The following is a 17,057-nucleotide window of genomic DNA, read 5'->3' on the forward strand; positions in this document are numbered from 1 at the left end:
CGGGCCCACGGGATGTTCGCCTGGCCTCGATCCGGGCCAGGGCCTTTTCAGCCCTGGCCCCAACCTGGTGGAAGGAGCTCCCAGAAGAGCTAAGGGCCCTGCAGGATCTACCAGCTTTCCGCAGGGCCTGTAAGACGGAGCTCTTCCGCCAGGCATATGGTTGAGGCCAGGGCAGCTCTCCCACAAATCCATCAGAGGATCCCCTCCAATATTGAGATCTCCAACATCGAGATCATTGTTAGATCTATTGCATTGGCGCCACCCTCTTCTGAATATTATTCTCCCCACCAGGCTGAACTTGGGGGGAAGTCAGGTAAATACGATCAGAATTGTGACCACCGCTGCTTATATGTTATATGTGACATGTTGTTGATGTAAATTGGGGTTTTTATGGGGATTTTATTGTGTTTTAACTGTTTATGGTGTAAACCGCCCTGAGACTTATTTGGAGAAGGGCGGTCTAAAAATTAAACAATAACAACAACAACAACAACAATAACTGTTAGGCGACCTCCTGCTCCCTTTAAATCCCCCCACCTTCTCAGGCAAGGCTGCCTGCAAAGGTAAGGGGGAGCATTTAAAGTTCAGGGAGGGATTTAAAGGAAGCGGGCAGCACACCTGTCCTTATCAGTTGTTTGTCTACCCCCCGTCTTCTCAGGCGCTGCCTGAAAAAGGAGGTCCATTTGAATGGCCAAATTGTCGTTGAATCACCGGATTGCGATTCGGCCACCTCTGATTTGGACTATTTAAATGCAGGGGTAGTTTGTTGAGCTTGGATTGGTCAAGATGCAGAGAAAGCAGAAAGGCTTAGCATCTATTTTACATCTTTTTTCCCACAGGTCAAAGGGTTTAGGCACATCTAGAGATGGCCGTAGCCAAAGGATCATAGAATCATAGAGTTGGAAGGGCCCATAGAGGCCATCTAGTCCAACCCCCTGCTCAACGCAGGATCAGCCCTAAGCATCCTGAAACATCCAAGAAAAGTGTGTATCCAACCTTTGCTTGAAGACTGCCAGTGAGGGGGAGCTCACCACCTCCTTAGGCAGCCTATTCCCCTGCTGAACAGCATTTATTTGGGTACATTTCAGCTTATCTGAGCCCATCTGTACTCTGGATATACGTAGCATCAACTCTACCTACCAGTTGTGTGAGGACAGGTATCATGGGGAAGAGCTCAGGGCCTTCTAGATAAGAAATTCTTTGCCTAAGCATAGGAAGCTTGTGAAAAATATTTCATACTCTCCCAACGTTTGCTATGTATATTTAATGTATTTGTAGACACTGAGGATGACTGCAAAAGCTGAAACGTACCTGGTTTTATGTGATTCACGGGACATCTTCATCCACCAGGAATGCTTGTAAATTGTACAGCCTGATATTTAGATCCCTTCTGGTTTTAATTTTATATGTGCAAACTATATAATATTTTATTTTTATGTGTCATTCAGTGTCCCTCTCAAGAAGTCCACGATACAGAATGAGAAGAACAACTGACTTTAAAGGAAAATATCCACCAAGGTGCCCCTGTACCACTCTCTTTCCCCCTTCTTTGCCTTGGAAGGTGCAACCTCATTTGTGTTGGGGGCTGGAGGGGTGGGAATCACTCTAGAAGAAGCATACCTGGCAAGTCTGTAGGGTCTTTAACTGCTGAATAATCACAGCAGCTCAACTGAATTCTGGGAATTTGAGATTGCAGTGGCAAAACCAGGCCAGAACAAGATTGTAGAAGTGCAAATCAGACAATCCCCAGGACTTTCAAAAACAGAGAGGCAAGGAACACGCCTTTCCAAAAACACTGCTGTTTTTTCTTTGTGCCTGACAAGGGTTAGGGCTCTACTGTTGTAGGGAAGAAGAGGAGCAGGAGGAGGAGAAGAAGCAGCAGAAGCAGAAATATTTGTAACATCTACACCCAGTAAAGGTAAAGGTAAAGGTATCCCCTGTGCAAGCACCGGGTCATGTCTGACCCTTGGGGTGACGCCCTCTAGCGTTTTCATGGCAGACTCAATACGGGGTGGTTTGCCAGTGCCTTCCCCAGTCATGACCGTTTATCCCCCAGGAAGCTGGGTCCTCATTTTACCGACCTCGGAAGGAGGGAAGGCTGAGTCGACCTTGAGCCGGCTGCTGGGATCGAACTCCCAGCCTCATGGGCAGAGCTTTTCAGACGGCTGCCTTACCACTGTACATCCAGTAGCAGCTTCAATTTATTGTCATTCAACTCAGGAATGGGCCGCTATTAGGGTTGTGTGTGGCGGTGTCCAAATCGGTGGCACTGGCTGCGTTGGCCTGGACCGGCTGGTTTGGATGCCAGGTCTACTTGGTGGAGGTCATTCCACCAAGTAGGGGCCAGGACTGAAGACATCCTGACCCTGCTCGAGGCCAGGCGTAATGCTTTGGGGCCAGGGACCACCAACTAGTTAGAATTCACTGAGCAAAGCATTCTTCGGAGAGCCGAGGTAGAGAGGCTGTCCCTCGGGTATGGTTCATTGGGGAGGGGCCTCATCAGGGTATAATACCATGTTCCCCAGCAGAATTGATCTCTGTTGTTTGGAAAGGGAGCATGTGAAGGGTGGGCGCTACTCAAAAAAGAGCTCAATCCATGGCGAAAACACTGCAGGAGCTCTAAGAGGCCTATTTGGATGAACAGAGAACTTCAAGAGGAACTAAGAAAGAAAAGGGAAATGTTCAGGAAATGGAGGGAAGGACAGAGCTCTAAAGAAGAGTACCTACAGGTTACTAGGCACTGTAGATCAGTCATCAGAAAGGCCAAAGCTGAGAGTGAGCTAAGATTGGCCAGGGAAGCCCATTGTAACAAGAAAAGATTTTTCAGTTATGTGAGGAGCAAACGTAAAGGAAGCAATAGGCCCACTGTTGGGTGCGGATGGACAAACTCTAAGGGAAGATGCAGAGAAAGCAGAAAAACATCTGTTTTTTCCCACAGATCAAAGGGTTTAGGCACATCTAGAGATGGCCGTAGCCAAGGGATAGCGTCTGGGTGGCAGGTTGACATGGACGGAGAGGGTGTCGAGAGGCATTTAGCTGCACTGTATGAGTTCAAATCCCCTGGTCCGGATGAAGTGCACCCGAGAGTGCTCAAAGAACTTTCCAGAGAACTTGCACAGCCCTTGTCCATCATCTTCGGAACCTCTTTAAGGACTGGAGATGTCCCGGAGGACTGGAAGAGAGCAAACGTTGACCCGGGAAACTACAGACCTCTGTTGTGGGGAAGATAATGGAGCAGATATTAAAGGGAGCGATCTGCAAACATCTGGAGGACAATTTGATGATCTAGGGAAGTCAGCATGGATTTGAGTCCAACAGGTCCTGCCAGACCAACCTGGTTTCCTTCTTTGACCAAGTAACAGATTTGCTGGATCGGGGAAATTCGGTTGATGTTGTTTACTTGGATTTTAGTAAAGTTTTTGATAAGTTTCCTCATGATGTTCTGATAGATAAATTGAAGGACTGCAATTTGGATTTTCAGATAGTTAGGTGGATAGGGAATTGGTTAGAGAACCGCACTCAAAGAGTTGTTGTCAATGGTGTTTCATCAGACTGGAGGGAGGTGAGTAGCGGGGTACCTCTGGGCTCGGTTCTTGGCCTGGTACTTTTTAACATATTTATTAATGATCTAGATGAGGGGGTGGAGGGACTACTCATAAAGTTTGCAGATACTCCAGAAGACAGAGACAGAGTTCAATGAGATCTGAACACAATGGTAAAATGGGCAAATGAGAACAAGATGCAATTTAATAAAGATAAGTGTAAAGTTCTGCATCTGGGTCAGAAAAATGAAAAGCATGCCTACTGGATGGGGGATACGCTTCTAGGTAACACTGTGTGTGAACGAGACCTTGGGGTACTTGTGGATTGTAAGCTAAACATGAGCAGGCAGTGTGATGCAGCGGTAAAAAAGGCAAATGCCATTTTGGGCTGTATCACCACGGGCATCACATCAAAATCACAAGATGTCATAGTCCCATTGTATACGGCACTGGTCAGACCACACCTGGAGTACTGTGTGCAGTTCTGGAGGCCTCACTTCAAGAAGGACGTGGATAAAATTGAAAGGGTACAGAGGAGAGCGACGAAGATGACCTGGGGCCAAGGGACCAAGCCCTATGAAGATAGGTTGAGGGACTTGGGAAGTCTTCAAGCAAAGGTTGGATACACACTTTTCTTAGATGCTTTAGGATGCTTAGGGCTGATCCTGCGTTGAGCAGGGGGTTGGACTAGATGGCCTCTGTGGCCCCTTCCAACTCTATGATTCTGTGATTCTATGATTCTATGTTAACAATACAGGCCCCAGGACAGATCCCAAAGGCACTTTTGCCGGAAGGATATTCTAGATTTTTGTTCTTTGGGATGGTATCTTGGAGTACTCCTGATTGGATCAGGTGGTTATCCCTGATGTCCTCCGAGGTCGTTCCCAGCTCTACCTTCTGTGACTTTGAAACAGCTAATTTATGGACTCAGAAGAACAGGTGCAGGTTTGCACGAAACAACATTCAATCCCTCCTGGGCCATTTGGCAAGAAAGCTGCAGATGGGAGAGAAGCGAGACTCAGCGTCTTGCAGCTGGCTCAAAGGCCTGTCACTCAGCGACGTTCAAGGGCATGTGGCTGGGAGAGAGCCCCTCAACATCTGGGCTGTGAGGAACATCTGTCACAAGCTGCAGGAGGCATCCCACGGCTGGCGTGGCAAACTCCCAGATGTCTCCTTAGCGTGAGCGAAGAGGGGCCCACACAGCCTTTGACAATGTCAAAAAGGGAAGACGCATTTTGAGAAAACAATGGAAATAAATCTGTCATGTAAGAGACACCTAGAATTGCATTCCTATGTGGGACTGGCTCTAGGGAGGGTCTGAGGGTCAGCTTCTCCGATTTAAACACAAAAGGGGGGGGGGTCAGTCCCAAATTAGAAGCAGTTTTTCATGTTCATTGGTTTGAAGTTTATAACATGTCAGGGAGACACACTAAAGGCTTTGGACATTTGACACATTGTGCAGACGGAAATTTGACACTGGTTCTCCTTGCATCAGGGTTGCCAACTCCAGCCAGGGAAAGTCCTGGAGGTCTGGGGAAGGGGAAGCTTGGGGAGGGGAGGGGCAGGGCATAATGCCGCAGAGTTCCCCCCTCCAGGAGAACTAGTCTGGAGATCAGTTTACTTTGGGGAGATCTCCTGGCGTCACCTGGAGGTTGGCAATCCTACAGCACAGTCTCTCTGTCTCCGATTTGAGGTCTGCCTAAATCTGCTGCCCAGTTCAGTGTCTTGATGCGTGAGCACACTGACACATCCTGGCAATTAAAATATTTCAATGGCAGGAGAGGAAACAAAATTTGTTTCTTATTTGCTTCTCAAGATTTACAGACCCGGCCATGCATATTTCTTGTCTTTATATGACAGGGATAAATCATCTACGCACATCGTGCCTCGAAACTGTGAAAGAGCCTGCTAAAGCGATAAAAAAAGGCTGGGTATTCCGAGGGAAGGGAGCCGAATGCAGAAATGCTCTCTGGTCTAGGGGCAGCCATGTTCTCCCTCACCTACAACCAGGCTCAGAGGCAGAGCATCTGCTTGGTAAGCAGAAGCCCCCACATTCAATCCTGCCCTCTCAGGAGGCGATGTAAAACGCCTGCAAGTGAAACCCTGGGGAACTGCAGCCTGCAGGGATGCCAGCCCCCAGATGAGACCTGGGGATCCCCTGGAAGGCTCATCTCCCCCCTGGAGAACACGGAGGTGGCTCTGGAGGTCCCTGCCCTCCCTGGGCTCATCTCTCCTACTTCCAGGAATCTGCCAACCTGGACCTGGCTAACCCAGCGCCCAGTCTGCAAACAGCACCAACCCTGACTCAGCACAATGAAGCTCCATGCCTGTCCACATCTGAAGAACATGGCTTTCTTGCGCATCAAGCACAGGGGTTCCCTTGTTCTGTGATATTTCTCCCTCAATGGAAGATTGAGTCAAGATTCTCCACTGGAGTAGGTCCCTCACCGGGAAAAGATCTCGTAGTTAAGAGTGGGGGCCTCCAATCTGGCGAGTCGGGTTTGATTCCCTCACATGCAGCCAGCTGGGTGACCGCGAGCTCACCACAGCACTGATAAAGCTGTTCTAACCAAGCAGGAATATCAGAGCTCTCTCGTCCTTAAGGTGTCTGCTGTGGGGAGAGGAAAGGAAGGCGATTGTAAGCTGCTCTGAGACTCCTTCAGGCAGTGAAAAGCGGGGTATAAAAACCAAGTCTTCTTCTTCGTTGGCATCCTGGTATCCAGACCTAGCACCTGGCTTGCTACCCAGCCAAGCCTGCCCCAAGTCCAAAGGACCTTCAAGGAAACCAGATGTCCCTGATCGCTAGCAGAAATCCCCCTAGCCTCAGCACAAAGATTTCTCTGTGTCTCCATATTATGGATTGTTAGCCCAAGAAAATGTATGCAATGGAAACAGGGATTCTTCAGGTCAGAAGGTTTTGCTTACTCTTACCCTTACATAAATCAGCATCTTTCTGCCCCTCCATACATCCTGCTGGAGTAGGTGTTGTCCCCCAAATCACTTTAACATGAGGAGGGTAGCAGCAATCTAGGGGGGGTGGCAATTTGGAGTAAATGGAAATCACACAGGAGCAGGAAAGGTAGGCTGGGGTATCAGGGGGGGGGAGCCATCAATTACTTTGGAAACCAAAAACGCAAGTATTCAAGGGAAACACGAAATCTATTCAAAAACTGTAAGGTAAGGGTCAAGGTATCCCCTGTGCAAGCACCAGGTCATGTCTGACCCTTGGGGTGACGCCCTCCTGCGTTTTCTTGGCAGACTCAATACAGGGTGGTTTGCCAGTGCCTTCCCCAGTCATGACCGTTTGCCCCCCAGCAAGCTGGGTCCTCATTTTACCGACCTCGGAAGGAGGGAAGGCTGAGTCCACCTTGAGCCGGCTGCTGGGATCGAACTCCCAGCCTCATGGGCAGACAGCTTTCAGACTGCATGTCTGCTGCCTTACCACTCTTCGCCACAAGAGGCTCTGTAATTGGGGCAAAAGTGTTAGAGTGGGATCTAGACTCCTGGAGTTGGAATTATCCCTGACAGCCATCTAGTCCAGCCCCCTCATGAAGAATCAGCCCAAAGAATTCGGGATAAGTAGCTGTCCAGCCTCTGCTTAAAGACCACCAGTGAGGGGGAGCGCACCGCCCCCATAAGCAGTCCATTCCACTGCTGAGGTTCTCCGACAGTGATTTTTCCCCTCCTTTATATCTAGCAGGTACTGCCAGTACGTGGCGCATGTAGAATCCAACAGCCCAGCAGGAATTGCGTATGGCCAAATTACTACAGTACGATAACGCGAAGATAAAACTTTTCCCAAGCAGCATTGTTATCAGATAGTTTCAGAATAGTAAGTAGCAAAGGCTAAACCATCCAGCAATTAAAGTGATAAATCATTATGATTGAAAAAGCCGTCGGTTAGAGCTTGCTTTTCAGGTAAGCGCCTTCAGTAACAAAGCTTACACTGTTCTCTTGCCCCTTCAGTCATGTTAACGGCAGCCTAAATTTGCTCACCTTGTTCCCTCTGGGAGCCAGTTTTGAGCCTTTGCAGCCAGTGTGAGCTCTGACCTGTTTTGGTTTCAGCAAATGGTTCTTGGAATAGCCTGATCTTCCTTGACCTCATTTCTCTTTAAGTATCCTTATATATATATTATATATATAAATCAAAAACCAGCTTTTTGGCTATTATTGTAAAAATTATACTAAAGGGCCAAGTCTTACCAACTGATTGCATTGTTAATGAAGTCCGTCAAAAGGATCTCAAATAAAATAACACTGTTTTAAAATTATTGATTTATAAACCTGTTATCATTTGAAAATATTGTTTGAAAATATTAATTAGTAGTAATTATTATTATTATAGTAATAAGCTCTTATTAGTAATAAGCTCTTACCAAGTTTTCCTCTCAGAATTTAAATCCTATATATGTGGCCTTTGGCTCCTAAGTTCAAAAAAAAGTATTGCAGACTGGAATAGCGACTGTGTTCAGATAAATATGTTCTCTTCTGTTTTGTAAAAATGCTTGATAAGCCTGCATTAATTTGTATGCTTTTATATTTTAGAAAAACAACCACTGAGGAAAACCCACTTGAAAACGGTTCAATCTAGAGGCCGTTCTGGTTGTTCTAATCTACATATATATATATAAAAGAAGAGATAAGAAACGTTTATTTATATTTATTGTGAAATTGTTTAGTACAGCCCAGGATAGGTTCTGTTTTCTGTTACAATAATTTTGAACCGTCCTTTTTTTTCCGTGGTGACCTCATTTCTCGGCAAGTGGGCACAGAGACTGGTGCTGGGGGAGGAGACGCCATCATAACACACACCGATTTGTGGTGTCCCACTGGGCTCTGTTTTCTCCCCCATGTTGTTTAGCATCTTTATGGGCCTCCTCACACAGCTGGTCCAGAGTTTTGGGCTGGGCTGTCGCCAGTATTCTGACGACAGCGAAGCAGAATCCGGCCCGGTTCAATTGACCCAGTGTCTGGAAGCTGCGGCTGGATGTCTCTGACAGAGTAGATCAGGGGACCTAGTTCACTTTGATGTCAATAAGGCTGAAAGGTTCCACGTGATACTCTTCTTTTCATTCATTAATTACCTTTATTGGCACTCCATAGCATCACAGCATATAAAAGAGAAGGATCAAGCAGCTGGGAATGTGTATAAACAGCAACGACAAAACAAATTCTCCTTGGAAGCTTTTAAGCAAAGGCTAGATAGGAATCTGACGGAAATGTTGGTGTTATGACCTTCGGCAGGTTGTGAGTGGGTGGGAACTCAGTTGAGAGGTCTTGCTTCATGCAGGGGGTTGGACTAGATGACCCTGGAGATCCCTTCAAATTCCATGAGTATATGGTTCTAAATTGCAATAGGATACACTAAAAAAAAGCTTAGATCTAACTTTTAGAACTGCCACCAAACATTTTGCAGGCATAGATTTCAGGTGAAATTCACTTTTCCCTTTTCCTTTAGAATGCAGTCGAGGGATATTAAATTCTGCACGAGGAAGCTCATGCAGCTGGCAATCAGGAATGATGTTATATTGAATCTGGCGAATTGGCAGAACAGAGACATAACCTCTCCTGAAGTAGAATCTTCAAATATCACCCAGCTAGTGCCTTAGAGCAGGGGTAGTCAAACTGCGGCCCTCCAGATGTCCATGGACTACAATTCCCAGGAGCCCCTGCCAGCGAATGCTGGCAGGGGCTCCTGGGAATTGTAGTCCATGGACATCTGGAGGGCCGCAGTTTGACTACCCCTGGTTTAGATGGCTGGCACCAGACAGCAGAGCCTCCAGTGAATAGCTGAAGGCAGAGCTAGACTCCCCGGAGACACTTCAAAGCAGAGATTCTGAGGACTGACCTGGGGACCTACTGCATATATAGAGCCCTTGTCTGGAACACCACCACATTTGGACTTTGCTTGGCCCTGAGTCCCTCCAGAGAAATAGTGCTTTGCTCTCTTTTTAGTATATCTAACCACGGAATTGCCCCCAGTACTGGCCTTAATATATTAAAATCATCTCTCTTAAAATCTAAAATACCTGTCTGACTAAATCTCCTTCCTCAGAATCTCAAACTCCAAGAGAACATGGTTACGCTGACCAGATAACCCACCGACTTCACCACATAAACCAGATCTGCTTCATTTGTTAGTTAGATCTAATATAGCCGAACCCCTAGTAGCATCTTCTACCTTTTGAACAATGAAATTGTCTGCAAGGGAAGTTACAAATTTATTTGACCTTTGACTCTTTGCAGAGTTCAACTTCCAGCAAATATCAGGATCATTTTTTTTTTAAACCCATAACCGCTAGATCTCTACTCCTTGAAGGTTTAATAATTCGTAGCAGAAAAAAACATCATCCAACTCCATCAACTAATCAGTTTTATTGCCTTAGAGAGCCAGCTTGGTGTAGCAGTTAGGACTTCTAATCTGGCGAGCCGGGTTTGATTCCCCGCTCCCCCACATGCAACCAGCTGGGTGACCTTGGACTAGTCACAGCACTGATAAAGCTGTTCTGACCGAGCAGTGATATCAGGGCTCTCTCAGCCTCCCCTCCCCCACAGGGGGGTCTATTGTGCAGAGTGAAAAGGGAAGGCAAATGTAAGCTGCTTTGAGACTCCTTCGGGTAGAGAAAAGCAGCATATAAGAACCAACTCTTCTTCTTACAAATCAGAAACTTAATATGTACAAAACAGAAACATAGTACGTACAAAATTTCCAATAGCCAAATCATCAGATTGACGTGATGGTCTATAACAGGGGTATTCAACCCGTGGTCCTCCAGATGTTCATGGACTACAATTCCCATGAGCCGCTGCCAGCAAACGCAGTCCATGCAGTCCATGCAAATCTGGAGGTCCACAGGTTGACTACCCCTGGTCTATAATAAACTCCTACCAAGACATCTCTATTACTTTCTCCACCTTTAATTTTCAACCACGTGTTTTCAACCTGATTTCCGAGATCACCCGAAGAAGTCACGGCCTATAATCAAAATCCTGGACTTCTTCCCAAGGATAGACATCCCTGGCATACAATGTCACTCCTCTCCCTTTCTTATTTTGGCCGTTCCTCTGCTATAAATTATACCCCGAAACTGATACATTTCAATCCCATGATTGGATGTCATCGTTGCACTGTATACCGCATTGGTCAGACCACACCTGGAGTACTGTGTGCAGCTCTGGAGGCCTCACTTCAAGAAGGACGTGGATAAAATTGAAAGGGCACAGAGGAGAGCGACGAGGATGATTCGGGGCCTGGGGACCAAGCCCTATGAAGATAGGTTGAGGGACTTGGGAATGTTCAGCCTGGAGAAGAGGAGGTTGAGTGAGGACATGATAGCCCTCTTTAAACATCTGAAAGGCCGTCACGTAGAGGAGAGCAGCAGAAGATAGACGCTGCAGTAATGGATTTAAACTACATGGAGAATGATATCGGATAGCTATCAGGAAAAAAATGTTCACAGTCAGAGTAGTTCAGCGGAGTAATCGACTGTCTAAGGAGGTGGTGAGCTCCCCTCCACCGGCGGTCTTGAAGCAGCGGCTGGACAGATCCTTATCCTGGATGCTTTAGGCCAGGGGTAGTCAAACTGCGGCCCTCCAGATGTCCATGGACTACAATTCCCAGAAGCTCATGGGAACTGTAGTCCATGGACATCTGGAGGGCCGCAGTTTGACTACCCCTGCTTTAGGCTGATCCTGCATTGAGCAGGGGGTGGAAAAGGGGGCCTGTCTGGCCCCTTCCAACTCTAGGATTCTCTGTGTTCAGTTCTGAGGAAGTAAATGACATTTGCCTCTCAGAAGCATTCAGGCAGACGATAATCCTGAGCAAAGAGACACCCTGAAGGCTTAGAAGGTTTGGGATTCTGTCTAGGACTGCACAGTTAGACTCTCAAAAGAGCGGCCCGAGCAGAGAGGGCAGCATTATCTAAACATTTGGTTTCATGCCCCCCACCCCCCCCACACCCCCCCAATGTGCAATATGTACTTGCTGTCTAAGAGATCAGCTACTGATATGTCTGCACAGGCAGGCCTCTTAAACCATCCTCACATTGTGCAGTTCGGTTCAGATCTTGCAGCTGCAGCCTGCCAACAAGCCACGGAAAATTAATGCACTGTCCCCCCTTCCTCTCGCTGCATTTCTTTTGCTGATAAAGCCGATTTTTATTAGAGCAGTGAGTCATCCTTGTGGTGCCCTTTCTGATCTATCATCCCTGTGTCTCCTCTTCCTTTTTCTCAGGGACTAAATGAGGGAGAAAGAGCCCTCCCCATTGGTTCCTTCTGCTGCATCTCCCAATTTGGCTTTCTGGAAGGGTATTCAAAAGGCATACCTGCCAGACAGCGTCTTCATAGAATCAAAGAATCATAGAGTTGGAAGGGGTCCTACAGGCCATCTAGTCCAACCCCCTGCTCAACGCAGGCCATCTAGTCCAACCCCCTGCTCAAAAGCTCTTGACCAGGTACACCTGGGTGTAAACTGCACGGAGCTTTTATTCCAACCCCAGATTGATTCAGTCCCTGCCCTCTACACAGAATGCGATTTCCGTTTGGATTTGGGGCGATTTTAATTTTCCTTCTGCAGCAAGAAGGATTGATCCGGAGTGACCCTACATTTATTGTGCGATATCTCAGAGTGCTGTTAATCCCGAATATCCAGCTTGGGAAGGAAAGCTCCGTGGTAGAGAACCTCTGATAGGCTACACCTGGTCATGTGACATGCTTGCCTTAAAGGAGAAGCCCCTAATTTCTCTCAACTTCTGTCGGTCCTGGATTTTTCCTCCCTCCTCTGCCTTTTTCGATCCTCTCCCCCCCTCCAAGAAAAGAAAGAGGCTCCCTGCCTGGATCCTCCCCCCCCCCTTCAAGAAAAGAAAGAAAGAGGCTTGCCTCCCCCCCAGCTTCTGAGCCTCCCTAACCACGTGCAGAAGACTTTCTTGTTTCAATGGGGAGGGGGGGGAGAGGAAGACCCAAATTCAAAGCGATCTGAATTCAACAGGATTGACAACGGAATAAAGCAAGGAAGTGCAGACTCTGCCCTGGATTCACAGTTCACATGTGGGATTCAAGACATTCTCAGAGAATAATTATAAAACAGCTTGAGCAAGTACAGGTAGTTTAACATCCGCCTAGCTGCATAAGGCTGCCTGAAGATCTTCTGGAATTGCTTCTGATCAGCTCCTCTGGAGAGAGAAAAACAAAACTGCTTTGCAGGGAGGGTTAGAGGCCAAGGTCCCTCGGTTCCTCTGCCTTTCCCAGGTTCAAATCCACAGGGATTTCCCACCATGGAGTTGGCAACCCTAGTCCAGCATCCTAGTTAAGCATCCATATCACCAAACAGGGTTGCTCCAATCCAATGGGGTAGTGAGCACAGCAGGAGACCCAGACTGAGATACCCACTCCGCCATGGGAGTTCGCTGAGTCACTTTCTCTCAGCCTAACCATTTTGAGGGCTTTTCCGCATGCCACAAACAGAACGTCATGCTTACCACCTGAAGATGCTACACTCCGTATCTGGCCAGCAAACTGCTTGCTTCTTCAGCCATTTTGAAGGGCGAGTTGGTGAACCTCAAAAAGGGAATTCACCAATCACCAACCTAAAAAGCACGATCCCCCAGCAGACAACCAGCAGGCCACTAGCAAAAGAAATGAATGGAGGCGAAGAAGAAGAAGAAGAAGAAGAAGAAGAGGAAGAGGAAGAGGAAGAGGAAGAAGAAGAAGAAGAAGAAGAAGAAGAAGAAGAAGAAGAAGAAGAAGAAGAAGAAGGTTGGTTTTTCTATGCCGCTTTTCTCTACCCGAAGGAGTCTCAAAGCGGCTTACAATCTCCTTTCCTTTCCTCTCCCCACAACAGACACCCTGTGGGGTGGGTGAGGCTGAGAGAGCCCTGATATTAAAGCTCGGTCAGAACAGCTTTATCAGTGCCGTGGCGAGCCCAAGGTCACCCAGCTGGCTGCCTGTGGAGGAGTGCAGAATCGAACCTGGCGTGCCAGATTAGAAGTCAGCACTCCTAAACTCTACACCAAACTGGCTCTCTGCCCACCCTCACAACTGCCTCCCTCTCTCCTCTTCCTGGGATGGGAAGTCCTTTTTCAAAACGGAGAACGACCTGGATCAATGAACAGGCGAACCTGCACCTCAGCTGTGATTGTCTGGGATAGATATTTAAACAAATTAGTCTATTAAAGAAAAATTTCCACCTGTCACCGGAAGTTCTTATGTCAATCTTCCATGCCAGGAGGGGGCTGGTTGGTGACAATGGTAGGCAGGTCAAAGCACAACAAGACTAAAAAGCAATAAGACATATGAGGAAAGGTTGGGGGAGCTTGGTCTGTTTAGCCTGGAGAGGAGAGGACTGAGAGGGGATCTGAGAACCATCTTCAAGGATTTAAAAGGCTGCCATATAGAGGATGGAGCAGAGTTGTTCTCTCTTGCCCCAGAGCGACGGACCAGAACGAATGGGATGAAATTAATGCAAAAGAAATTCCATCTAAACATCCGGAAGACGTTCCTGACAGTCAGAGCGGTTCCTCAGTGGAACAGGCTTCCTCGGGAGGTGGTGGGTTCTTCATCTTTGGAGATTTTTAAACAGAGGCTGGAGAGCCGTCTGACGGAGAGGCTGATTCTGTGAAGGCTCAAGGGGGTGGCAGGTGACAGTGGATGAGCGAGAGGGATGTGAGTGTCCTGCATAAGGCGGGGGCTTAGACTAGATCATAGAATCCTAGAGTTGGAAGGGACCTCCTGGGTCATCTAGTCCAACCCCTTGCACTATGCAGGACACTCCCAGCCCTGTCGCTCACCCACTATAACCTGCCTCCCCCTGAACCTTCACAGACTCAGATGACCCAGAAGGTCCCTTCCAAGTCCATGATTCTATGATTCTATAATTCTAAAATGCCTTGTTCTCTCTTCTCACGTTTCCGGCAGCGAGTGAGGAGTGCAAGACGCACGAAAAGCTCCCGGAAACATTCTAGACAGCTCGAGAGGTGGGGAATGCCCGTGAGTTGCGATTATTTTTCACGCTTTGCCGTACAGCAGGCTTCACACAATAATGCCCAATGTGCAGAAGAGCCGGAGAAGAAGACCCAGCATGAAATGGATCGGGTCAATACAGGAAGACTCAAACTTGTCACCTGAGTCATCCACCTTGGCTGGTTTCACAGTAGAGCCAACCCTCTGGGAGGTGCAATGGCCAGTTAGAAGAAGAAGAAGAAGAAGGAGAAGGAGAAGGAGAAGGAGAAGGAGAAGAAGAAGAAGAAGAAGAAGAAGAAGAAGGAGAAGGAGAAGGAGAAGGAGAAGGAGAAGGAGAAGAAGAAGAAGAAGGAGAAGAAGAAGAAGAAGAAGAAGAAGAAGAAGAAGAAGAAGAAGAAGAAGGAGAAGAGTTGGTTCTTATATGCCGCTTTTCCCTACCCGAAGGAGGCTCAAAGCGGCTTCCAGTCGCCTTCCCTTTCCTCTCCCCACAACAGACACCCTGTGAGGGAGGGGAGGCTGAGAGAGCCCTGAGATTACTGAAGAAGAAGAAGAAGAAGAAGAAGAAGAAGAAGAAGAAGAAGAAGAAGAAGAAGAAGAAGAAGAAGGAGAAGAAGAAGAAGAAGAAATAGAAGAAGAAGAAGTAGAAGAAGAAGAAGGGTTGATTCTTATATGCCGCTTTTCCCTACCCGAAAGAGGCTCAAAGCGGCTTACAATCTCCTTTCCTTTCCTCTCCCCACAACAGACACCCTGTGGGGTGGGTGAGGCTGAGAGAGCCCTGATATCACTGCTCGGTCAGAACAGCTTTCTCAGTGCCATGGCGAGCCCAAGGTCACCCAGCTGGCTGCATGTGGGGGAGCGCAGAATCGAACCTGGCATGCCAGATTAGAAGTCCACACTCCCAACCACTCCGCCAAACTGGCTCTTTGTTAGCAAGTGATGAGGAAGAAGAACCTTGACCTGAGATCCCCTGTGACTCAGAGTAGACAAATCAGACCTTAATAGACGAATGGTCTGGATCTGCGCACGGCAGCCTGGTGTGCAACTGCACACATGCGACATGTCCTCTGCGCGCCTGATCTGTACGGAAAAACAAACTGCCAAGTACGGTTGTAAGTGGTGGCACACAACATCAGCCAAATGAGACGGCTCAAGAGGGAAGGGAAGCTGCTGATTTGGCCTGCTGCTAATGAATTGTGGGCACCTGCCTCCCTCTTGGGAGAGGATCACCAGTTCCCTCCCAGCTAAGCCCACATTTCAGGGGCAAAAGTACTGCAAAGATGGAGGCTCTCTTGCTGTTTCCCTTTCATGGCCGAGATTTTGCTGCTGCAGTGGGGGCCGCCTGGGGCTCATTGCTTCATCCATGACCAGTTCTGAATCATCTCTGCACACAGCAGCCTTTCACAAGCTGCCTGATAAGCAATAAATCCTTAAATGATAACTTTCCACACATTTAGGCTTTTTTTAAATTATAATCCCATGTTTTGGGGTAGTGGTTAGGAGTGCGGACTTCTAATCTGGCATGCCGGGTTCGATTCTGCGCTCCCCCACATGCAGCCAGCTGGGTGACCTTGGGCTAGTCACAGCACTGATAAAACTGTTCTGACCGAGCAGTGATATCAGGGCTCTCTCAGCCTCCCCTCCCTCACAGGGTGTCTGTTGTGGGGAGAGGAAAGGGAAGGCGACTGTAAGCCGCTCTGAGCCTCCTTTGGGTAGGGAAAAGCGGCAGATAAGAACCAACCTTCTTCTTCTTCTTTTTTTTGGGGGGGAGGCGAGAATCTTCTATGTACCTACCTTTCTGTACTGTAAAAAATGTTCTTTGAAGGCAAAAGTTGAGGCGGAACATGGTGGCACCAAAACAGGCCAGCTGTGAGACTGCGAAAGAAGTGCCCCTGGTGTACAGAGGTTAGCATGCCAGTTGGAATCTCAGGAGGACCAGGGTTCGAATCCCCACTCTGCCATGGAAACCTGTTCCATGGTTCTGCTCCATCACAGGGTCCCTTTGAGGCTGGAGGAGAGAATTTCTCTTAACTCTCCCTGCCAACTCTCCTATGAGGTATGCTACTCTAGGAGACACCGACTGGCCCAGAGTGACCACATAAGAACACAACTATGCTGGCTCAGACTACAGGGGCCACCAGGAAACCAGCACGCCCGGCCACCTTGTTGCCCCCTCCCATGCTCTGATATGTCAAGAGTGAACTTTGTAGTTGAGCCTGGGTTTCTCTGGGCCTCTAACCCTCTAACCTCCATCCCGCACTGCCTCTCACCACACTAAGTAAGATGTTAGGGGGGGGGGGGGGAATGCTGCCAAGTCACAACTGACTTAAGGTGACTTCCTTCAGGGATCTTCAAGGCAAGAGACATCCAGAGTGGTTTGCCATTCCCTGCCCCTGCAGTTCCTGAGCGGTCTGCCATCCAAGGACTGACCGGGCCTGACCCTGCTGATGTGCACGCGATTGACCGCAAAAAGCCAAACATTCTAAAAGGTGACACGGCTCATACACCTTGAACAGGAACTCGCCAAGCATGAAAAATGGGTGCATCGTAGCCTAATATGAC

The sequence above is a fragment of the Paroedura picta genome, chromosome 17 (assembly GCF_049243985.1).
Source record: "Paroedura picta isolate Pp20150507F chromosome 17, Ppicta_v3.0, whole genome shotgun sequence".
In the NCBI taxonomy this organism is placed as follows: domain Eukaryota; kingdom Metazoa; phylum Chordata; class Lepidosauria; order Squamata; family Gekkonidae; genus Paroedura; species Paroedura picta.